The sequence below is a fragment of the Pseudorca crassidens genome, chromosome 11, assembly GCF_039906515.1.
Source record: "Pseudorca crassidens isolate mPseCra1 chromosome 11, mPseCra1.hap1, whole genome shotgun sequence".
Lineage (NCBI taxonomy): Eukaryota > Metazoa > Chordata > Mammalia > Artiodactyla > Delphinidae > Pseudorca > Pseudorca crassidens.
In genome coordinates this window covers 13,017,373-13,043,331 of record NC_090306.1, presented here as the reverse complement: position 1 = coordinate 13,043,331, position 25,959 = coordinate 13,017,373, and the positions used below count along the sequence as shown (strand labels likewise).

Genomic DNA, 25,959 nt, shown 5'->3' with positions numbered 1-25,959 from the left:
GTCACATATACTCTTTGAGTGCCTACTATGTGTAAACATTGTTCTGGACGAAGGCCTTCAAAGCAGATAGGTCTCTGCTCTGGTAACAACTACTCTGAACTAATTTTGCCTCAAATCTCTGCAATAACAACTTTAGAAATCTAGAGGGAAAAAACACTACCGTCAAAGGGCAGGGATGACTGGCATACAAAGAGGGTATTTTTCCGTTTTGAAATGAGACCTTGTAGTATGGAAGAAACCTTAAGTGTAAGGCAAGTTAAATTTTTTTAATAAATTCAAATTAACATTGAAATTGGTTGAAATGTGTCGTTAAACTGATGAAGTCAGCAAGACGATAGGCACTATGTAGTTAAAGGAGAAAAAATTTACAACATGGATATAGAATCATTAACCCAAATTTTCCTTGATCTTTTAAAATTAGGATGATTTACCAAGCTCAGGGAGGAAGGCCAGAAGGAGTTATAAACATACTTTTCAGAGTGGTAAATAAGTATCATGAAAAAATGTTAGATTAATCTTGATGAGTGAGTCAATTTGAGTATTAAAGATATATGGTTATTCAGTTGTAATGTCTTTTTCCTGGCATTGCACCAGAGCATAGGCTATATTTTCAAGGAATTTAAGTTCTATGGAAGGAGGACATTTGACAAAGAAACATTTCCAAATAAGACAGTCGCAGGATCTCCTTTTCTGGAGGTATGTAGGGAAAAGCATTTTGGTTTTGGCTGTTTCTACAAAGCAGCCACATAAACTGAAAAATAAAACCTCATTCAAGCAAAAATTAGGGGTTCCTCATCTAATTCCAAATAACTGCAGTGGTTATTCTCTCTAGTTTTATCATTATTACATAGACATGTCTCTTGTTCTATCAAAAAGCCCAAGAATGGTTTTGGTTCGTGGCTTTCAAAATCAGAGAACCTTTATATGCACAAAAGCTGAACCTGATTATGACATCAACTTTTAATTATAATCTAAGGGAAAAAAATAAAAGAGAATGTATGTTGGTTGGAAGACCATGAGCTGTTATCAGGGGGTATGACATCTAATTGATTCATCCATTCAATCATTCATTCTTTCAACAAATACTCATCGTGCGTTTACTAAGGTAGGTGGGCAACAAACAAACTTCTTCAAGAAGTCTAACTTACATTCTAGGGCAACAAAATGGAGAGCAAAATAAAGATATTCTCTGCTTCGGGGACTCCGGGTTTGATCATTACAATAATAGCAAGAGGGGGAGAAGGAGGAAGATGAGGCAGAGAAGGAAAAAAGGAAGGAAAAACTAATCTTCGCATATACAGTAAGGCTGAGAACAGCGCTTGTTACCATGAAAAACCTCTTCTTTTCTAGTTTATTGTTGCCTCTGAGTCATCTCAACCAAATATTTTATATTTTCCAACTATAGTGGTTACATTTTGCTTCATTTTCAGCACATTATTTTAATGGCACAACTTTGAATTTTGTTTTGAAACAAAAGCACTGCTACAGGATTAAGCTGCAAGTGTAGTTTTAAGATAGAAGGAGAGTGAACTCGATTTGGAAACAACTTTTCTGGCAACGGTATTTTTTTTAAATTATGAATTATTTAAGAATAAAGTCCAAACTCACTTCTGAAATTATCCCCTAGAATTCTAGCCTCCTTGAGATTTTCAGGATCTCCTTTGTAAAGATCCAAAATGACGATCAAACCCTTTTTACATCTATTCATACATTTATTATTAAAAAAAAAAAAAAAAACCTTTTAAACTTGACTGATTTATTTCAAACACTCGTACAACTGAACTAAGAGGGCGGGGAGGGGGGGAGGGAGTGTTTCTCCAGTACCCTTAAAAAGAATGTAGCGCTATTGTGTTCCTAGTTTAATCTGCTGGGATTCCATAACCGAGGAAAGATGGGTGTCAGATCTCCACGCATAATCTTCAGTACATCCGGACCTGAGAAACGGAGGTGGAGAAAACGAAAACAAGATAAAACTGAAGCAAGCTTGCCTTTAACTTTGTAAGAATGTGAATCAAATAGTGTAGGGGAAAAAAAAAAAGGCGTCATCAGTTTCAGGATTGGGGCTGAGACACCGACTCTAACTGGGTTCCCTGTTTCTGCTCTGTGCAGATACAGCTAATGCACCACTGAAATGGGAAGCAGGTGGACGGCAAAGCCAGAGAAACTTTTTTTTGTCCTCCATCAGATTGAAGTGAGAACAGGAGCCATACTTCGACAAAAAAAATAGAGAAACAAATGGGGACAGAACACCCACAAGTGCAATGGAAGCCCTTCACCCAGTCCTGGTAGAATGTTCTGGATCTGATACCCTCATAGTTATCTCAGAGCAAGATAAGTGTCGCCTTCAAGATTAAATATTCTTTTATAGGGAAAAGATATGGCAACCAATACCCCTCACTTCATCCTGCTTGATTAAATGGAGACTAACGATTCAAAGTAAATCACTTTTAGGTATTTAGACGCCAAGTTAAATAAGTAAGTTTTTCATTAGCATAATAAAAACACATGAAAATGCTGTTGTTACCGTACCCAATTTGAAGAAAACACTTAAATGGGAGAGACAATATATCAAAAACTGAAAGTTCCTAAAAAATCACATTAAGAAGTAACTGAATTACTTTTTTGCAAAGTATCCAAAAGGCTCTCAGTAAATATAAATTTTAAGAGAATATTTTAAAATATTTTTAGATGTATTTTCACTGCAACTCTGAACTTTTTTTCTGATGACCCTTTAGATCTTAATACAATCCACGTCCTTATTTTCATCACCTGAGTCTCCTTTTTAAGTCAAACACTGGTTTCAGATTCTAAAAGTGCTGCTTTAATGTTCATAAATAGTGTAACATACTATCTGAAATAGAGATGGGCAGTTCGGTTTCTAGACTGTAGAGATTTTGGCTTGTTTCTTTTTCTGTTTCTGTATGAGCTACCTGGCTTACCAGTTACTGGATAAAACTGGCTTTTCAATTACTTGTATTAATACATTTCAATTTATTTTAATCTCATTTCATGTTTTATTTCGTCATCCAATCAAACATTTTCTAACTACTTTCTGAATTTGTTACCAAACTTTGATACCAAACATCATTTCCAAACTTTGCTTTTCCTTTTCACTTTACCATATATACAGTGTGAAGGTGCTGTGGTCTTAATTCCATCCTCCTCTCTTGATTTCAGACCATACCTTTAAAGTGTCCACACAAAAAGTGTGCTTTTTGTTTCCTTTCCACTTGTTGCTGTTGCTTTCCTGGGTTTGGTCTTAGTTTTTGTTTTTTGATGCTTGTTAACACTGCCTCACTTCGCTGGTTCAAAAAGAACTATTATTTGCTCTATGAGTTTTCTGTTTCTCTTGGTGACTATCAGCTTCTGTTTCCTATTTTGGGGCAGAAAGGAAAAAGCCTGTGAATGATGGGCTCTGATTTCAAGACTAGCCCTTTAGAGCAACTTTCTAAAGTGCCAACCATTTAATTCAGAATCACTCAGAAATCTTTCAAGGAATGCAGATTCCTTGGATCTCACCTTTTCCTTCCTGGCATAAGATGGATTTTTTTTTCTTCTAAGAAAACAAAGGTTATTCTTAGATAACAGCTCCCAGGTTAGTTCCTTTCTATAATCTATTTCTTTCTCTTTTAGCAGTCACTAAACTTTAGAAATCTCTGAGGATACTTATTGGGGGGGGGTTACATAAATGAATCCATTTATTACAGGCTAGCAGTGTTTCCCATGGTGGAGCTTCTGATCTTTCCATTCCTTCTGTCTTCTGAGGATGGACTTTTCTGTGACTGCAGAAGTGGTATTGTAGGGTCAGTACCACCGGCTACCATTTTCATGCAGGAACCACAGTGCCAGACGCCCGCAGCTAGCTCTCCCTCTTGGCTTTGTGACAGAAGGAGCAAGCGTACTTGGTGTGCTGGCTCATTTCAATTTTCTTCACCATTTTCCTGAAGAAGACACCATAACAGGTCCTGTAGTTACGGACAGTTGCAACCTTCTTGGTGCATTTAGCCTTGTAGCCGTAAATTAGGTCCAAGATCAGAGATCTCTGAGGTTTTATCAGTGTTGTTGTTGATGTTGTTATTTTAACGAATAAAAACTATATGATCATCTCAATAGATACAGAAAAAGTGCTTTTGACAAAATTCAACATCATTTATGATAAAAACTCTCCAGAAAGTGGGCATAGAGGGAACCTACCTCAACATAATAAAGGTCATATATGACAAACCTACAGCTAACATCATACTAAACAGTGAAAAGCTGAAAGCATTTCCTCTAAGATCGGGGACAAGACCAGGATGATGACTCTCGCTACTTTTATTCAACATAGTTTTTTGTTTTGTTTTTTTTTTTTCGCTGTTCGCTGGCCTCTCACTGTTGCAGCCTCTCCCGCTGTGGAGCACAGGCTCCGGACGCGCAGGCTCAGCGGCCATGGCTCATGGGCCCAGCCGCTCCGCGGCATGTGGGATCTTCCCGGACCGGGGCACGAACCTGTGTCCCCTGCATTGGCAGGCGGACTCTCAACCACTGCGCCACCAGGGAAGCCCTTTTTGATGATAGCCATTCTGACAAATATGAAGTCACCTGGCAACCAACCAGACCAGGGGCCAATCAGCCTACCAGACTGCCCACATAGTTAGCCTGCCACAACAGAAGGACTCACGCAGCCCTCCTAGGGGAAATCTCTGGAATGTATAGCTTGGGTGATGAGAGGGAAGTGCACTGCAGGGACACAGAGGGCACTTCTCCAAGTTCAAGACATGTAACTAACCTACTACATACATAAAAATACCAGTAGCGAAGAATGAACTAATGCCATTTGCAGCAACATGGATGAACCTAGAGATTGTCATACTGAGTGAAATAAGTCAGACAGAGAAAGACAAATATCACTTATACATGGAGTCTAAAAAAATGGTACAAATGAACTTATTTACAAAACTGAAATAGAGTCACAGATGTAGAAAACAAACTTATGGTTACCAAGGGGGAAGGGAGGGAGGCATGAATTGGGACATTGGGATTGACATATTCACACTACTATATACAAAATAGATAACTAATAAGGATCTACTGCATAGCACAGGGAACTGTTCTCAATACTCTGTAATGACCTATATGGAAAAAGAATCTAAAAAAGAGTGGATATATGTATATGTATAACTGATTCACTTTGCTGTACAGCTGAAATTAACACAAAATTGTAAATCAACAATATTCCAATAAAAATTAAAAAAAATAAAATCCATGTTGTAAAAACAATAAATAAATAAAAATTTTAAATTCTTCCTGTTTAAAAAAAAATACCAATAGCAACTTAGACAAAATGAGGCAGCAGAGGAATGTGTTCCAGATGAAGGAACAAGGTAAAACCCTAGAAGAAGAACTGAGCAAAGCAGAGATAGGCAATCTACCTGAGAAAGAGTGGTCATCATCTTTATACATTAAGGAAGCAAAGCCTTAGAAAAGTATATTTCCCAACACCATACAGCTAGTAAGTATTTGGTACAACCAGAATTTTAACAAATGTTTGTTTTATCTCAAAGTTAATGCTTGTTTGTTGTTGTTGTTGTTTTGTTTCCCTGGTCAAAAAGGTCATATAAATATAGAAAAAGTAAGAATTGTTATGACTTGCCTATGGAACAAATGAATTCTATTTTAGTGAATTAGAAGCCAGTAAATAAGGACCAAAGGCAATCTGGCTTCTGTTTGACGATAATTTTCAACTACACTGTAAATTCTAGACACAGGTTTCTTTAAAAATTGACATGTGCCAATGGAATTTTAGAACATACTTGGATGTCTGGAAAAGGAGACTCTATGTAATATACTAGTAAATGCTTCTAATGGGAAACTGGCTTATATTAATAGCCATCAAGGCCACCTCCCCTGTAAGGTCTCTGAGCGGCAGAGATGCATAACCTGTAAAGGTGATATCATATAATATAACCTTTAATTACAATTAAACATTAATTAAATATTTTTCCAATTTTGTCCATTTCCTTGCAAAGAATTTTATAGATTAGCCTCTTTCTGTTTTCATAGTCCAGCTCTTAAAATTAGTAAGTAATTGCTGTTAGTCTTGTTTAAACTTGTTTGAATACAAAGTGCACAGTGAGATATTATTTTTATAGATATTATGCTTCAAATCAGATATCCTCTCAAAAGAAGGTATCATGAAAATTGAATCTGCCAGACCATCAACATGCATTGCAGAGACATCTAATATTAAAAAATAACAATAAAGGAAATCCTGTGCTTTCCACATGACATATTCTGCATTTATAAGCGTGTAAAGGACAAGCTTCTTTTTTTGTGAGTAATACAATATTTCTTAAAAGCATGCATTTTTATATTCTTTATTGTTAATCAGAGAGCATACTGCTATGATACCATTAACTCACAAGAGATTTCTGACTATATTTTTATATTGATGACACAGTATCCAGCACTAAGCCAGTTGAAAACAACAGGCACCCTCTTATGTTAAAGTGAATTGGAATGATTTGGATCAAAGGCAGAGATATTTAGATCGAGGAACTAAATCCCCCCTTGAGACAATCTATAAAGGTTCCCTTCTAAACCTAGATATTGAAGCTAAAATTAAGCAGTTCTTTTAGCTTAAATAGAATGTGCTCAAGCTGACATAAAGTTTCAGAGACGACTCCTGTCTGTATCCCCCAGAGTTTGAAAATTCTCATGATCTGAAGTTCGAGATGGAACAGATTCTTCAATGTTTGTCTTCAAATGGCCTGTGACTACTTGAGGCTAAGTGGGTACAAAGCTAACCTGAGACAAGAGGTTCTAGGAATTTCCTGACAATATCCCTATTCAAAACTTTGGTCTCTGCCATGGCCAAGTGAGAAGAGTTTTTAAACCAAAATTCTTCTAATCCGTTTTATAAAATTTCTTATTTGTCATTGCTATATCAGGACTTCACCAACTGAAGATGGCCAGAAGCTAAATTCAAAATAATTTAAACCAGCACAATATTGCAAGTCAACTATGCTTCAATTTTTTAAAAAATGGAGTTAAAAACACATTTTAAACCAGTTTCACAACCTTTACTCTATCAGAGTTACCTGGAGGGCCTGTTAAACTTTTGGACCTATCCCCAAATGTTCTGATGCAGAAATGAGCATTTCTAACAAGTTCTCAGATGAAGTTAACACTGCTGCTCCTGGGGTCACTGACTTGAACAAGTAAATAAAAAACAAAAAAAGCTCATGTGATTTTTAAGTCCAGTGGTCCAGGAGTCCTATTGCTGCTTCAGGTCTGGGTGGCCCAAAGGGAGGAACTTAGATACTGTAACGAGAGCTCTAACTCTGCAATTATTAGTCAGATTCACTCTGTGTGAGCAGTAAGTGGTCTCTGGCACACCCGTAATCATGGTATGCAAGATAAGCAAATTCATCGCAAAGAGACAGTCTTACCCAATTCTCTGTAAGGAAAGTTCTGGGGAAGGCTCTGTTTGGTCTTAGCTTATTCACATGCCTATTTCTGGGGGGAAAAAAATGACTGAGCCTAGGGTGAATTGTGATTGTGCAGGTCTAGGCCATGTGCATGGCCATGTGTCCAGGAGAAGTTCCTTCAATAGGCTTGGTCATTTCAATCCTATTTATTTATTTATTTATTTTTAACATCTTTATTGGAGTATAATTGCCTTACAATGGTGTGTTAGTTTCTGCTTTATAACAAAGTGAATCAGTTATACATATACATATGTTCCCATATGTCTTCCCTCTTGCGTCTCCCTCCCTCCCACCCCCCCATCCCACCCCTCCAGGCGGTCACAAAGCACCGAGCTGATCTCCCTGTGCTTTGCGGCTGCTTCCCACTAGCTATCTATTTTACGTTTGGTAGTGTATATATGTCCATGCCCCTCTCTCACTTTGTCACAGCTTACCCTTCCCCCTCCCCATATCCTCAAGTCCATTCTCTAGTAGGTCTGTGTTTTTATTCCCGTCTTACCCCTAGGTTCTTCATGACCTTTTTTTTTTCTTCTTAGATTCCATATATATGTGTTAGCATACGGTACTTGTTTTTCTCTTTCTGACTTACTTCACTCTGTATGACAGACTCTAGGTCCATCTACCTCACTACACAAATCACTCTAAAAGAAAGAGGATAGCATGGAATCCTCTTTCTTTTAGAGCAATTCGTGTCCATAAAATTCCTCAACTCTTCATGTGAGTATGCTTTGGCATGGCAGCTCCTTGGCAGGATGATGCCTGCAAACGTCCGTATCTAGTTTGGAAAGACAGTCTTGACGCTATAGCCCTGGGACCTACACGTAAATATAGAGTTTAAATTACCTTAATGGCAATTTTTTAATCCTTAGTAATGTTCTAATTATGACAGTAGCAAATTTTAAACAGTCTCTGACGGTATTATTACCAGTCCAGAGAAGAAAGAATTCAAACAGTATGAAAATTGGTGATACAGATGAACACAGACTTGTAGTTCAACAGTTCGACTGATTTCTCTCCTAAGCATAAGGTAAATTCGTTCACATTCAGAGGCTCTTTAAATGACATGATTTAATGTGACTAAAAGATGTACAGATGGCACTACACTGCCTCTACTGGGAGGAGAGGTCAGACAGCAATTGGCTCTAACACAACCCATACTAATGTATAGCTACAAGCTGCCACATCAGGGTCCATCCTTCCAAGAGCCTGTTAGGTGAAATAATCGAGCACTGTGACAGTACTCCCCAGATGCAGGAAAACATGGTGACATTAATGCTACCCTGAGTAATGTCAGACACTCACAGAATGACTATTCAGGAGCAAGTTTTAAAAAATTGATTACTTATTTATTTGCCTAATAAGAAACCAAATATTATAGAATATAAAAAAGAATATATATAGGTATATATATAAAACAGAATCACTTTGCTGTACAGCAGAAATTAACACAACATTGTAAATCAACTATACCTCAATTAAAAAATAAATAATTTTTTAATTTAAAAAAGAAAGCAAATACTATAAATATTAGGTGAGAAATCTAATATGAACCCAGCATCCTACCGATCGTTGAATTTTTTCATAGGAGCACTGAAGGATGACATTTAAAATCACAGCAACGTTGGCATTTATACTTTTAATACATATTATCAAATGTAATTTGTATACTACATACTTTAAATAATAAGAATGAGAGAATTAGACCAATTAGACCAATTAGACCAATTAGACCAAACAACACAAAATTCCATTGATATAGATAAAGGATAGTTGGTACTACCTTGATATTCTAAACTCAAACTTGGCCTCATAAACTAATGAGTGCCTTTTGGAAAATGACTATTGAAACACTGCGGCTTTCAAAATATTAAAGACCAGAAAAAGGTCATTGTCAAGAAGAAAAAGTTACTGATCATTTATTTCATGAAAGAATCTGTACAAAATACAGGTGTGCAAGGACCAAAGAGACACATTCATTAGGCAGAATATGACTACATATAATTCCATCTATAAGAAATGTTAAATTTGGTGATATGATTTGTGATGGAAGTAGCCCAACCTACAGTTGCATCTGAAAAGCAAAATGTAAAATACTTAAATTTTCCAGTTTAGAAGCAATGCCTCTTCCAACTAACAGGAGATAAGGGGCATGTTCTCCTACCTCCTCATTATTGAAGAGAGAAAAAGGGACAATGAAAGGCAAAACGAGACCTGGAAAGGACAAGTGACTACTGAGAATCGCCAAAGAAACTAGCAGTAGAATTAGAACAAGAATACAGGTCTTGTCTACCAGATCTGTTCTCATTCTACCATAACGTTCTTCTACGTCTCAGCCATCTGCTTGTGGGCTAACTTAAAACAATTAATTACAGTACTTAGGATTATTAAGTACTGTGATCATTTACTTCCAGTTCCCAGTCAACAAGCTGTGATGTATTTTCAGTTCCATTTTGCACATAAGGTAATTGGGATCAGGTGATATGTCAAATACTAAACATCTGGTTGATTTTGAAAGAAAGACCGTAAGTCAGATCTCCTTTTTCTGCTGCAGTATGTTGTCTTTCAAAATAACTATGCCCCTAACTGGGCTTGAACCACCAACATAGCAATTAAAAGCAAAACATATAAATAATTGTAAAGAGATTTTGGTTAAAGCTCACATTACAGGAGATGTTCAACTTCATACTCTCTTAGAGCCACTCCCCTCATTCTTTTAAATTCTGTTGGTTACTGTGATATTGCTAAATAAATTGTTCAATCTCTCATTTCTTAATTCATTAGCAATAAAATACATTTTCAACTTCCTGGTACTGAAGGTGGGAATGTAAGTCGCATTCTTTCATTTCTCTTTAGCCCATTCTCCAGGCAATTTAAAAATTATTAGTTAAATGCTTCCATCATTCCCATTGTAACTGTAAATAATATATTTAAACCTCTAGTACTTGTTCCAGCAATTATAGATGGTATGACTCCAGTGGTGTCTCTGCTATATTAAGATGATGTTAATACCTTACTCTTTTCTTCCTGTCTCCTCTTTAGCCCCTTCATCATATCTATAATTACCCATTGCATCTCTGTGCTTCACTGAGATAAGCCATCATTGACTGTATTGTTTTCATCTAGTTTTGATATCAAAATATGCTAATCTGATAAAAGCTAGTTGGAAAGTCTCTCCTCCTTTTCTCTTCTCTGGAAGAGTATATGCAAGACTGAAATTATTTGTTCCTTGAATATTTGGTAGAATTCAACTATAAAATTATCTGGGTTTATTGCTTTTTTGTAAAAAAAAAATCTGATTCTTTTATTGAAAAACCTGTTCTGGTTTACATGCTCAACTGAAGGTGAATATCCAGACCTCACACACAACTGGTCTTCTGGAACAGATTTTCCTGCGAAGACTTCACAGTAGCTAACCTGAGTTTCCACCATTGTTCTATGTAGTCTGGAGCAGTATACAGGATCTTGCCAGGCTATACATCAAATATCCATACGAGAAACCCTGGTCCCTAGGCTTCGAATTTTTTAAGTTGCATGATTAGGGAAGAACCAGCCTCCTTGGTGAAATCACAGAAGAGTCTATAACAGCAAAAAGATATGGTAGCTTCTTCAACATTCACGGTCTGGAAGAGATGTGATCAAGAGCTGGCATTCAAGCCCTGAAATTACAGCAGTGTGATCAAGCGGAACCTTTGTGCCCTGTACTTTATGACCACCTTAGCTTTTAAAGATTGGGGAGCACCAACTTTTTCCCTGGTCGGAATCCCAAAACTTGTGATTCAGCTACATGATACGATGAACCAGCATCCCGATCTACTCTGTCAGCATTCTCCCAGAACTGATTATATTAAGCACAAGGCTCTGATCAGTTTTCATGGAATTTTCCTTGAGACCAGACTCCTTTTCTGGGAAAGCCAGGCCGTAGGAAATGAGTCTTGGACAAGTTGACCCTTACCTCTTAGGTTTTCTGTTTTTTCTTAAATCACTTTTTCTAAATAGCTTTTTTTAAAGGAATTTATTTCATTGAATTTATCAAATTTCTTAGGACAAAATTTTCATACTATTCACATTACTTTTTTTTTTTTTTTTTCGGTACACGGGCCTCTCACTGTTGTGGCCTCTCCCGCTGCGCAGCACAGGCTCCAGACGCGCAGGCTCAGCAGCCATGGTCCACGGGCCCAGCCGCTCCGCGGCATGTGGGATCCTCCCGGACCGGGGCACGAACCCGTATCCCGTGCATCGGCAGGCAGACTCTCAACCACTGCACCACCAGGGAAGCCCTTCACATTACTTTTTAAATTTCTCCTTTTAAGAAAATTAATTTGCCAATTATTTTATGTTTTTATGTTTTTCAAAGAAGCAGATTTTTAACTTTGTTTTTCTATGACTGTAGCTTGTTTTTACATTCACTGATTTCATTTCCCTAACAAATGTTGATTGAGTTCCAACTATTGGCTAAGCATTCTTCTAGGTACTGGGAAAAAATAGTTTAAAAATCCCTCATGTAGGGTCTTCCCTGGTGGCGCAGTGGTTGAGAATCTGCCTGCTAATGCAAGGGACATGAGTTCGAGCCCTGGTCTGGGAGGATCCCACATGCCGCGGAGCAACTAGGCCTGTGAACCACAATTACTGAGCCTGCGTGTCTGGAGCCTGTGCTCGGCAACAAGAGAGGCTGCGACAGTGAGAGGCCTGCGCACCGTGATGAAGAGTGGCCCCCACTCGCCACAACTAGAGAAAGCCTTCACACAGAAACGAAGACCCAACACAGCCAAAAATAAATTAATTAATTAATAAACTCCTACCTCCAACATCTTCTTAAAAGAAAAAAAATCCCTCATGTGATCAAATATGCCATTCTAATGTAAATGACACAAACATGTAAGGTATATTCTGTGTTAAATGGGATATATTCAATGGAGAAAAATATATCAGAGTAGAGGAGTTAAGAAGAATGAGAACAGAGGTGTAATTTTGTAAAAGGGAGTCGAGAAAGGCCTCATAGAGAAGATCACATTGGGGAAAGACCTGAATAAGAGCAGGAAATGAACCATGTTTCTCTCAGAAAAGCATTGTATGTGGAAGTGTCAGCATGCTCCTGGTGTGAGAGCAATGTTTGGTGTTTTTGAGGTTCATCAGAATCCTTGTGTGACTGGTGTGGAGGAAGCAAAAGAGAAAGAAGGGAATGAGAGGGAGATGTTTGCTCTTACTTCATTATTCCTTTTCTTCTACTTTCTTTGGATTTAGTTTGATGATACTTTTTCTAATTTCTTTTTTGGGCCTCTCACTGTTGTGGCCTCTCCCGTTGCGGAGCACAGGCTCCGGACGCGCAGGCTCAGCGGCCATGGCTCACGGGCCCAGCCGCTCCACGGCACGTGGGATCCTCCCGGACCGGGGCATGAACCCACGTCCCCTGCATCGGCAGGGGGACTCTCAATCACTGCGCCACCAGGGAAGCCCTAGTTTTTCTAATTTCTTGAGTTGAATACTTTGCACAATAATTTTTAGGGTTTTGTCTTTACTAATATAAGTATTTGGGACTACACATTTTCCTCAAAATACATGACTTTTGCTACATTAGTTGCATTTTATATTTTATGCTTATTATTTTGTTACAATAATAGTCCAATGTCATTCTGACAGGTGTGAGGTGATATCTCATTGTTGTTTTGATTTGAATTTCTCTGATGATTAGCAATGTTGAGCATCTTTTCATGAGCCTGTTGGCCATCTATATGTCTTCTTTTGCAAGATTTTTATTCAGGTTTTCTGCCTGTTTTTAAATCAAGCTGTTTGTTTTTTGAAACTGAGTTGTATGAGCCGTTTATGTATTTTGGGTATTAACCCCTTTTTGGACATACCATTTGCAAATATTTTCTCCCATTCAGAAGGCTGTCTTTTCATTTTGTCAATGGTCTCTATTAATGTGCAAACATTTTCAAGTTTAATTAGGGCCCATTTGATTATTTTTGCTTTTGTTTTCTTTGCCTGAGGAGACAGATTCAAAAAAATATTGCTAAGACTTAAGTCAGAGAGTGTTCTGCCTATGTTTTCTTTTAAGAGTTTTATAGTTTTTGGTCTTTGATTTAGGTCTTTAATCCATTTTTAGTCTCTTTTTATATATAAAGTGAGAAAATGTTCTAATTTCATTCTTTTACATGTAGCTGTCCAGTTTTCCCAGCACCGCTTATTGAGGACACTGTCTTTTCCCCCATTTTATATTTTGCCTCTTCTGTCATAGCTTAATGGACCATATGTGCATGAGTTTATTTCTGGGCTCTCTATTCTGTTCCATTGATCTCTGCATCTGTTTTTGTGCCAGTACCATACTGGTTTTCTTTTTTTAACTTTTTGTTTTATATTGGAGTATAGTCAATTAACAATGTTATATTAGTTTCAGTTGTACAGCAAAGTGATTCAGTTATACATATAGCTGTATCTATTCTTTTTCAAATTCTTTTCCCATTTAGGTTGTTACATAATATTGAGCAGAGTTTCCTGTGCTGTACATTAGGTCCTTGTTAGTTAATCATTTTAAATATAGCAGTGTGTACATGTCAATCCCAAAATACCATACTGTTTTGATTACTGTAGCTTTGTTGTATAGTCTGAAGTCAGGGAGCCTGATTGGCTCTTATTTTTGAAATTAAGCTTCCATGAATTTAAACTTGCTGCCATTACATGATTGCTTTTTCAATCTCTATGGCTGACTGGGAGTTCATGGAGACTAGAGCATCATCTTAATCACCTTGTTTCCAGAGTAAAATAAGATACCTAATGTATAGTAGATCCTCAAAATAGATATTTGTTGGGTGAGTAGAGTTTATTATTGCCACCATTGTTCTATTTATTGATTTTCTAGATTGCATTCTCTTTTTTTCTCTTGGCTATTTGTTTTTCTATTGTTGGTTTATTATTTGCTTCCCTGTCAGGAAAAACAAAACAACCTTATAAAAATGTTTTGTGACTACTTAGAAATCAGATTTTTAGATGTTTCTTTGTAAGTTTCTTCTATTTGTAGTATCTAACTGAACAAAACAACCTTATAAAAAGGTTTTGTGACTACTTAGAAATCAGATTTTTAGGTGTTTCTTTGTAAGTTTCTTCTATTTGTAGTATCTAACTGACTGGGAATTCAGTTCTGCTTTATAAAAATGAGAAGATTTGTTTTAATTTTTGTTAATGTTGTGCTTTTAAGAGAATAAGAGGAGAAGTAAACCCCAAAAACACAGAAGGCTAAAGACTGATTTTCGGAAAACCCTTACAAATGAATATTTTTTAAAGAACTGGGATATTTAATATGAAATTTATATGTTTACAATGCTGCGTTGCTGATCCTGTCCATTTCCCCAAGTACCATTTCCCCTAACATCAAAAAGTCTTTTGTGAGAAGTTTATCTATGACAGCAGATAAGCAAAATGAGTTCCATCTCTAGGACAATATGATGGAAGAGGGGCAGCTTGAACAGGGTACCAAAATGACTCATAAGCTGACCTACTTTGAAAGAGGCAAAAATCTCAAATAGGACATTCCTTCTTGCACTGGACTTTCCACTAAACATTAAATAAAGATTGAATCCAATCTTTCTTAGATTTTAAGAGGCAGTTGACAGTTGAGCATTAGTTAGCTGTAGAAAAGAATGAAGAAGTGTCTATGATTGTTCAAATGCAGTTGAGTAGTAGAGAAGTAAGTTAGTAGGTTTGCAACAAAACAAAACAAGACAACTAAAATACAAGACACTTGTTTGTATTAACCTTTTGGGAAGCTGCTAAAATTAACATTAAGAATGATTCAGTTTATACTGCACAGAAAGGAAAAAACAAATTTGGAACTAAAAACGGTTTCATGCATTTAACTTATCTTTAAATTTAAAAATTTACATGTTATTTTTTAGGTTATATGAATAAGACAGATGCTACTTGTGAGCTCTGGGTGTTCAAAGAAAATAGCTGGTAATCTACTTAGCTGAGGACAATAAGTTTTACCTTATGCTCAGAAAAAATCAGGAAGATACTTTTACCAATTTTACCAAAACAGCAGGATAAACTTCAAACTAATCTTTCCCTTTTAGAAAAACCACATGTAAAAGTGAATGAATATAAAATCTTAATATAATTCCCTAGATTTGAAGAGCATCTTTCTTCCAAGAGCTTAAAGCAATTTGCTTTATGTTCTTATTCAGTCTAGAAACTCTTCTGTGACGAAGATATGCATTAGACAAATATATGCATAGACAAATATGTGTTTTTGCCCTCATTCTATGAATAGGAGAATTAATACTTGCTAGATTAAGACTGATTGGCTCAAGATTACAAAACTACATCTAGATCTCCTGGTTTCATGGCCAGATCTCTTTCCAAAGACTTTATTTACACTTTAAGCAATGCAGGAATCCCCTTTTCTCCCACTTGATTTCAATGAATGACCTTGACTGCTTGTCAGGCAGATGCCATGCTGTCTTCTAAAAACTAGATTCTTTCTCCCTTCCATATTTCCATCCATGTGGAATGCCCTTTCTCTCTTTGATGTATTCAAATCCTTCCTTCAGGTCCCACCTCATCTAAAACTTATCCTCTGACTAAAGAGACTCAACTTCTGTTGGTTCAACCAAAAAAATGACTACATTCAACCAATGTGTTTAACCAACCATAACCATGATTCTGGTATGGTAACAATATCAGCATATTTCAGAAGAAAGTACACCATTAACTTGTCTTCTTTGAGGACAGGGACCATGTCTTAGTCATTCCTGTTTATTCAGTCCCTACATAGGGCCAGAAATACAGTAGACAATGAGTGTAAATGCTTGCTGAGAGAAGGTCGCTGTATAGACAGTGTTGATATATTGTCGTTTCTGAATATTTATGGAATAGTTGAAATATAGAACAACAACTATTATTATACACTTATGTTAATATGTTTAAATCACAGAGCACAATATCAATTCAGTTGATGGTAAATAAAGCTGGCAACTACCTCACAACCACTGCTGGCTCCCTGCCCATCCTGCAATGTCTTTGATGTCTGTCAACTAGGTTATGATGGTTAAAGATGTGAGGAGTCTTTTTAGTTGTGCCCTCACCACATCACACCACTACTTAGTCTCTAGCTAAGTCTCTTGCTAACCCATTCCCTGGGGTTATCCCCCTTTCCACTCTTTTGGTTATTCTCCACCAGCTGCTTGTATATTACCAAGTCCTCACTGGATTTGGAGCAGGGATACAAGAGTGGAGGCATGTGGTGGTAGATTGTTAGATGGCAGTTGAGGTATCTGCTTCGTCTTTCTGGCCATGATCATTTTTTCCTCCCTTTTCCAATATCTTCAACTCTTCTGAACTGTCAGACAGGAATTAGAGTTTTCCAGGTGGTTATGGGTTTTCCGTTTTACTGTACCATTTGACCTGTGGCTCTCTATGTACCTAACAAGGAATCAGACACATAGTAGATGCTTGGTAAACACTAATTAACTCATCAGCCCCCTGGAAAGGGAGTTCAACAGAGGCACCTCTGAAATACCAGAAGGAAGAGCCAAGGTGACTGATGTTAATAAGAATTTCTATTCATCCCCCAAATCAGCAATAGAATTGCTCTTTCCAAAATCAATTCTTAACCAACATAAACCCAATCTAGCAAGCCATATTTCTATTTAGTTCAATTGCTGTCTATTCTACTCCTCTTAGAAGCATAAAAAATGCTTTTTAGTAGGAATCACAGAACCATAAACTTCCTACTTTTCCAGCTTCTTGGCTAACTGGAATAGGAAAACAGAAATGGTATTGCCATTAAAACTGAAGTTATGTAAGAGATACTGACATCATCAAAAGCACTGAGATTCATTTATCTATGAATAATTAAGAATCAAGTTTAAAAAGTGTGTTTTAAAAGATGGCAGATCCCCAATAGCTTAGAAACTTCAGCAGTTGCATTTTTAAAATTATGTTCATCAGCCTTAATACAAAAGACAAAGCTTTCAAACAGAACTCATTGATTCTCTTACTCTTCCTTTTCACTGTTCATTAAAAAAAAATAGGTGTGGGAGTCTCTCACCCATTTTTATGAACATTCTTTAACATTCATTGAACAATTCATGTATATGCTAAGCCTTGTTAGGGAGATAGCATTGGTTTTGCATTTTCCACCGTCTTGCAAAGGCACCTTCTGAGACATTTGTTACTGTAATCCATAAATGGATCATGATTGTACCCTTTGTTTCACCTTAAGCCCAAAGCAGCTCAAGTTAAATGCCAAGCTTCTCTGAGTTACAAATTTAGAATCTCTCCCAGGTGCTTGCTCGCAGGGTGCATTAGCCCACTGCCCGGGTTGATTAGCACGCTCTCTCCAAGTAGTGTATTGACTACCATATGCGCTTATCCTTTATCATACTTATATTCATTTTATTCTTATCCCAATAACGACAGCTTTCATGTAAAATGAAAGGAGAAAATGCGATTAATTTCTCGGTACACCTTTCACATCATGCACAAGCACACGGGCTTCTGAATCAAACACGTGTCTTCTCTGAATTTGGATTTTAGTCTCATTAGTCTCATTATTGCTCTCATTCAAAAATAATCTGAAGATAATCATTTGTTGTGTCTTCAGAAATGGTCAAGCAATAAAGCTGGCAGTGGGGTAGGGACAGCAAAGGAAAGGGGATAGAGGTTTCTGATTTGTCAGTGAGGGGAAAAGCAATGACAATGGAAAATTAAGCCAGTCATCTGGCCTAAGACAATGCTTGTTTTCAAGTTTAATCATTGGAGAATATATCAGAGGTATGTATTCAGCTTTGGGGTCAAGTAATTTTGAAAGTCCATTTTGGTGTGGATAGCCAAGAGCCTTAACAAGTTTGAATGAAATCCAACAAGGGCAAACTCTTTTAAGTATGTATTCTATTGGTTCAGAAATAACAGGGTGGATGGCAGGTGGTAATGCAACTCCCCTCTCAGGAAATCTAAAATTAGAAATCTTCCTTACAGTTCTTCACCTGGAGCTGCAAAGACACTTTTGCATGTCCTGTCAATTTAATGACATTTTTCCTTCTTGCTATTGGGCATACAATGGTTAAACAGAAAACAATTTTTGAGCAGCTGCCGCAAGTAGGGTGGGAAGGATGAGAAGATGTTTACTGGTGTTACTCAAGGAATGTCATGGTGTTTATAGTTAACAGTCCACGAAGGATGCCTTTCCAACTGGAACTTGCTCAGGAGGGATCCTTTCTGTGGAAGGTTGTGGAACAAATCTCTCACTCTGGTCCGGGAGGGCACAGAATGCTCAGGTTAGACACAGAGCTGCTGAGCACCTTATTTCCTTATAGAAATAAGATGACAGAGATTGCTACTTACAATTAACTTGAGGCCACTGCATTCTTCATGATTTGCTAATAGCAAATAGCAGCACAAACCGTGAAGCAAGGACATGACCAGTCAAAACACACAGAACACAGTCGAGAATGGTGTCGGAGGAATGTCAGTGATGCCGGAAAACTGAGAAGCTAGCTAGAAATCCACAAAATGGCTCTCATCAGTTCTTAGAGAGGAATATGAAAAATTAGTATGAGAAGCCCAAAGTATTACTTTCATAATTGCATATATTTATGCTTAATTTAATTCACAGTATAGTGAATAGAATTCTCCTTCCAGAGTGTGTGGTCAGACATGCCAAAACTTTCTTTGGCTGTGTTCCTAATGCCCTCCATTTAGAGCAGGGTTTCTTAACCATGGCATGATGGATATTTTGGACCAGAAAATTCTTTTTGTGGGTGGAATGCCCTGTACATTGTAGGACGTTTAGCAGCATCCTAGGCCTCTACCCACTTTATGTCAGCACTAACCCCATGGGAGTGACAATAAAAACATCTCTAGACATTGCCAAATGTCCTGGGGAGGGAGGGATGCAGAGACTAGATTGCTCCCTTTGAGAACCACTGATTTAGAGGGATATATAAGGCTTATCTTATACTAAAGTCAAGATTCTAGCCGACAGATTTGAAAATTGTCTAGTAGAAGTATGGATGGAATCTTGGCAAGGTTTATTTCTGACTATACATGCTTCATGTAGAAGGCAGGGATTGATTTCAACTAGAAGAAACATTTGTGCTAAGGAAGTTCTTTTTGCCTTCATGGAAAAACTAACCTACAAAATGTAAGGAGTTAAGGAACTGACTCAAGGATTTCCAGATGTCATCGGAGCTTGGCTCAAAGTAAACATTCCATCACTTATTTTCGGAAGGGATGAGGTTTTTTTTAGTTTGTTTTTGGCTTTTTTTTTTTTTTGGCCTCTCCATTTGCTGCCAGTTCAGTACAAAGCCAATTGAAATAAACCATTTTCAACTGCTTACCTACTTAAAGAGCATTTTTAAAACTCATTAACCCTCTAAGCATCTCCATTTGGTTATTTTTAGTTATCCATGGCCATGTAGGATTTCACTATTCCCCAATAAGGATAAAAACAAATTAAAAAAAATATCTCCAAAGACGCCACTTCAGGAAGAGTTTATTAAATTAGCAGTTGAGGGGGTTCCTTGGTGGCGCAGTGGTTGAGAGTCCGCCTGCCGATGCAGGGTATACGGGTTCGTGCCCCGGTCCGGGAGGGTCCCACATGCCGCGGAGCGGCTGGGCCCGTGAGCCATGGCCGCTGAGCCTGCGCGTCCGGAGCCTGTGCTCCACAGCGGGTGAGGCCACAACAGTGAGAGGCCCGCATACCGGGAAAAAAAAAAAAAAAAAATTAGCAGTTAACACATCAGCACCTTGGAGGGTGGAAATGTCATGTGATAGACACCATCTCCAGCCTCTAAGACTCACCGTTTTTCAGCTCAGGTAAGTAATCAGTTGTGCAGGTATTTGCCCAAATTATTTAAAACTCTTGATTTCTAAATATTGAGAAGATCTGGTTCAAAACAGGTGGTCACATTGTTAGTGGTATTCATAGTTTGGGCAGTATTGCTAATTAACAGATTCATTTTGACCCTCAATTTTTTTCTTGGTTGTCAAGGAGGTAAGAGAAAAGCTGTTTTATAAGTACCTTTTATGGGCCAGGTGAGAAGTTGGCTGACAGATTTTATGCACTTAGAATTACTCGAGGGATTAAAGTAGTCTTAGAGAAGAATGTGCATAATTTATATAATCTCAGAGGAAAGTCTTTTATATTCGCTTAGGGAGAGGCAAGGAACGGATGAACAGAGGTGATGGGCTTAGGGAACACCAGGAATTTGATATGACTGGAGCATTAGAGAGGTATGTGTGTGTGTGTGTGTGTGTGTGTGTGTGTGTGCGTGTGTGTGTGTGAGTGTGTGTTCATTTGAGCTCTACACTTGGTAAGTATTCTGTTCATTGCATCTACCTATAACTTCAGAGATGTATCAAGGATGAATTTGTCTCTGTAATAGTTTTTCCACAACACTGGTGAGTTGTCAGGGAAGATACAAATTTGTAAGCCTATATTCTGGTCCACCCATTAATCACTCAGCATAGGATTATTCTGCTACCATCAATGGTAAATTTAGTATCAAATTAGATAGTGTTAGATTGTCTTCTGGACCTGTAAACTGAACTTTTGTAGTAAATACATTTTTATCTAGACTTTGAACTACAAGCCAAAATTAAAGGTTTGGATTTTTTTGTTTGGTTTTGTTTTCTGTTTTTTTGTTTTTTGCTGTACAGCCCAAATTTCTCCCTATTTTCCTCATATGTAAAAATCACAGCATTAAAAAACTGAGTGTTAGTTGCATAAGAAAATTTTGTGTACAGAAATACCATAATTATCATTCACTAAAATAATTTTAACAAAACTGGTTAGCTTATTGATTGATAAAAATATTAATAAAATAAACAGGTAAGGGTGATTCAATTTTAATACCCCGTAGTGTAAGATTACCAACTGAGAAAACAATTATTCCCCTAAATAATGGTTTGTGTTCATGTTGTATATTTCTGCTGTTCTCCAATGTCCTCAATATCGGTCACTGCCGGAGGCAAGTGTTAGACAAGACAGACAAATGGTCTGATCTAGAATGGCAAATTCTATGTTTCCTTAATACAGTCTCCTGGAATGACAGCAGTTATGTATTTTTAAGTCGGCTCTTCCATTATGGCGATAAATGGTTATTTAAATACAGTCAGGTTCAAATTACACTAGTGGAAAATGCTGCAGGAGAAAGTATCAAAGACAAAGAACTTTTAAATAAATCTCATTTCTCCTCCCGCCATATGAGGTAATTTCCATGCCAGACGGCAGATGTTTATGCTGGTACTTCAAAGAAGTAAAAATTAAATGGATCTCAAAACTTAATTGTTTTTAGTTTAAAAATGCTCTCCAAAAAATGGGAAGTTTAGAATGATCTCAAAAACTCAGGATCTTAATATATAATTTTAATTTGGGAAAAAATAGTCAACTCTTAAGTCATTCAATTTTTTTAGAGTCCATTACTGAATTTTGATATTATTTTTCAATCAATTTAAAAGATGCCATTTTTTCTAGAAGGGATGGCCAAAAATCTTCAAAGGACTATATTTTAATGTGTAATGATTCAATCGGCTCTTTAAAACTGAGCAACAGATGAGGTGTTTAGACACTGTTAATCATTGTCTATATTAGTATAAATCAGAAAAGTTACCTATACAAGGCTGTCTTTTTTTTTTTTTTTTTTGCGGTACGCGGGCCTCTCACTGCTGTGGCCTCTCCCGTTGCGGAGCACAGGCTCCGGACGCGCAGGCTTCAGCGGCCAAGGCTCACGGGCCCAGCCGCTCCGCGGCATGTGGGATCCTCCCAGACCGGGGCACGAACCCGTGTCCCCTGCATCGGCAGGCGGACTCTCAACCACTGCACCACCAGGGAAGCCCCAAGGCTGTTTTTTTATGATGAGGATCAACACAACGCAAAAAACAGAGAATCTTCCCGAAACAAACAATTGCTACATGAGCAACTCCTGTTTACCCAGAGGAAACAAATCAACTTACCAATGAGAAACCTCTTCTTGCCTTGAAAGCTTAGTATGATGGAGAAAAATTTTATTAATATAACATGTAAATTAATTGGTCAAAAAAGCAAACTTGACCTGGTTGTTATACAGAGACTTTTCTGTAAATACATTAACACTGATCAGAAATAAATCCTGTTTTCTTGATCTAAAATGCAGGCTAAACATTTTAGCAAATATTTCTGGAAATCCCAGCTGAAGGACATCTCTAAGCCCAAATAAATCTAGCAGTCCTTTAAAACTTTTGTATTTGGAAAAATCCCCCAAACATTTCTTTTTGTACTATAAACAGTATAGAACAATGCCCAATTATGGGAAAATAATATTTAGATTAGTAAATTATAGTGAAACATTCTAATTATTAGTCGTAGGAACTAGAAAATCTGTAATATTCTTGAACTTCTGAATTCTGAACAATTAAGTCAACAAACCTCAACTGAGCCCCAGTGATGACTTTCCTGTTTTGCTATGTATAGAAATATAATTTCTGTGTAAGCAGAAACATGAAACAATCTCTATCCTCAATTTGTTTACAGTTTTTTTGGTGAAGACCTGGAGGCTTTTAGAAAAAGAAGTTATTTTCATTAACCAAGGCTAGTTTCAGCTTCAGTTTTTGTTCTTTTACAAAGCCTAAAATACATTCCTGTTGAATTTATTTGAGGCAGAGTTACAAATTGCACAAGCAACAAAGGGTAGCTTACTCTGATTATCTGTGAGATGCTGACTTCTGAGGGCACAGCGCCACTCTACAAAGAAGACTTAAGCCTTGACAAGTTTTGCCCATAATTTACGGAAGAGCAGGCATCCTTAACACATACTTGATGTTCTCCACTCTTCAGTCGGCCACAGACGCTCTCACAGGTCAAGCCAAGCTGCTGTCTTAGATTATCACAGTCCTAGTGGAGGATAATAAGTGGGTCCATGGATTCTAGAATGGCAGCTATGGAAAAGAGCATTTTGCATTTTTGTGAGTTAGAGTGCTAGCGAAGCTGCAGTAACAAAGCGACCACAAAATACAATCACTCAAATAAAATAGGACTCTAGCTTTCTCACATTTAACAGTGCAGAGATGGGGGAACTTACACACAGCTTTCCCCATCTAGATTCCTTCTGCTTTGTTTTCTACCATTTCTAAGTGTTGCTCATCTCGCATGGTTGAAGCAGGCTCACCACTACCCATGAAAATGTGAGAGAAGTAAAAGACAAGCAGTTTGATTGTTAAAGAAATGACCTAGACATTGAACATATTATCTAGCTGCTAGCAAGATTGAGAAATGTAGTCCCTAGCTAGACAGCCATGTGCCCTGCTAAAACTGGAGTTGGGAGCTAGGGAGGATTCTGTTCTTAGAAAAAAGAAGGGGTGAATAGACACTGGGAGGGGGCGGGGCAACTAGCAGTCTGTACCTTTAGCATTTAATAAATGGTTTATAAAATAATGCTTTTGATTAATCTAACTTCCAACAAATATTTCCTGAGTGCCTACTCTGTATACAGCACTGCACTAGGCTCCACAAAGGATTTTAACTATATACAGATTTTTACTCAAAAGAAACTCTTGATATTTGTAGAGACATAAGTTTTATACACTGAATACCACCAATAATGTTATCGATAATGTTGCTAATAACGTAATATCGTAGGCGCTCAATCAGTGGTGCAGAAAGTGTGTGATATTAGTGTTCAGTATTCCTTTCCTGAAAGGAAAACTAAAGGAAAAGGCAGCAGCCAGCTCATGGATGCCCATTCTTCTTTTGCACTTTTCACCTAATAATAACAAGGACCCAATACAAATAAGGTCATTTCAGTCTTCAAATAGTAAAATTATCTTTAAAAAATTATATATATATATGAAGTTGTATATTTATGTATATATATATGTATATAAAGTGACCGAGGACACGCTTATTTTTATTAATTTTTGGCATAGAGATTACGCCTATACTACTCACCTTTTAGTTAAACAGCATCCGTTCTTATTGTTAGTGAGGATGAATCAATCAACTGCATTCTCTAATGATGGAAGCAGATGGAAATAGAATGAGCTTCTGAATCTTCCTCAAGGGCATTGTAGAGAATGCTGCACCCTTAGCTGAAAATTGCTCAATTTCGCAATGGGGTTGGCCAATGTAGACATAGTCTTATATTTTCACTAATTTTGAATTAATACTCTAGAAACCAGCAGCTGACAATGAGCCTGAACAGTTGGTTTAACACCTGAGGCCTCTTTTAAGAGACCATTCTCATCACAGTCAAACAACAGGAGGATATATTAGAGGGGAAATGAGTGCATTTTCTCTAAGACCACTTAAGTAAGAGTTTCCCTTGAACTAATTAAGATTCAATTCTATTTCAGAAACTAATGTCTGAAGCAGACATTCTGTTTGGGAATAATTAATAAACGAAAGCAGAAGGTTCCAGATCACTCGAAATGGTACTTTTTTGCCTGGTGGATGTTCAATAAAAATGCTTGTTGAAAACAATTAAGTAGAGAATAATATTTTAGACATAATAGCAAACGTTCGAGGTGAATGATTATGGTATATAGAATTATTAATAAGATCTAAGAACTTTTTTAAAGCGGAATAACGGACACCCTTGACCATTAAAAACATCCCTGATCCCTTCAACGTTAAGATTTCAGCTCTTAACAGTTCTTAGGTATCTGAGGGGAGCAAAAGACTGCAAGCTGACTGGTTTTATTTTTTCAGAATAGATTGTGTATAATATGAATTATCATTCCATTTCGAAAGGAAAAATATTTAAATATACATATAAAACTTACATTTTGGATGTGATGGTTCATGCAACCCAATTCAAAAAGATGAGCTGGTCTAAACCAGAAAAATGCTAACGTAGCATGGAGGGAGCTATTTTTGCCTGGCAATTTCAATAAGCACTCAAAAGTTGTCTGAGTTGTACTTTGCAGTTCATATAATAAATTTCTACACATGTAAGCAGTAGGCCAGGAAGCACTGTCTTGCCTTTCACGTAAAGCATCTTTCACAGAATCTTGAAGGGGGATGTTACATTTCTCTTCTAGTAATAATCATACCACGTGAGATTAGTGACTGCCAAAAGCCCTTAGATTTGTATTTTATATCATATGACAACCCCAAGTTTTTTTCAAATAAAGAAACCTCTCTGTGATGCTCCCTGTCATTTTATTTTAATAGCAGAAAGAGTCATTCACCAAAGTCATCTGCCACCCACTATGACGTCTCAGTGTCACTCTGCCTTCTACAAGTTGCATAGAACTGGGATTATTGGGGGAGAAGTGGTAGTTATCAGTGCTACAAAATTGTGGGAAATGTGAAATCTTCAGGAAAAAAAGGGGAAACATCAAAATGTTCAATATTCAAGATTTCAGGGTAAGCAGGTTTTTAATACCTGACACAAAAGAGAAGGTGTGTCAAGAGAAAGAAACATAGAGTTAATTGCTTAACTCCTCCTTTATCTCTGTTACCAGTTTCCATCCAGAGGAAACATATACCTAATTGGGATTCTTACAGTTTTGGGCAGTG

The 25,959-nt window shown here is 37.3% G+C and overlaps 1 long non-coding RNA gene across 1 annotated transcript; it reads right to left on the bottom strand.

Annotated features, from left to right (window-relative positions):
- Positions 1–1,739: 1,739 nt before the first annotated feature.
- On the bottom strand, positions 1,740–24,448 carry LOC137202775 (uncharacterized). The gene is made up of 4 exons (XR_010932780.1): positions 24,388–24,448; positions 23,140–23,378; positions 3,185–3,373; positions 1,740–1,934 (listed from the first exon to the last, which is right to left on the bottom strand). It is a non-coding gene; the product is annotated as an uncharacterized lncRNA (long non-coding RNA).
- Positions 24,449–25,959: the final 1,511 nt, after the last annotated feature.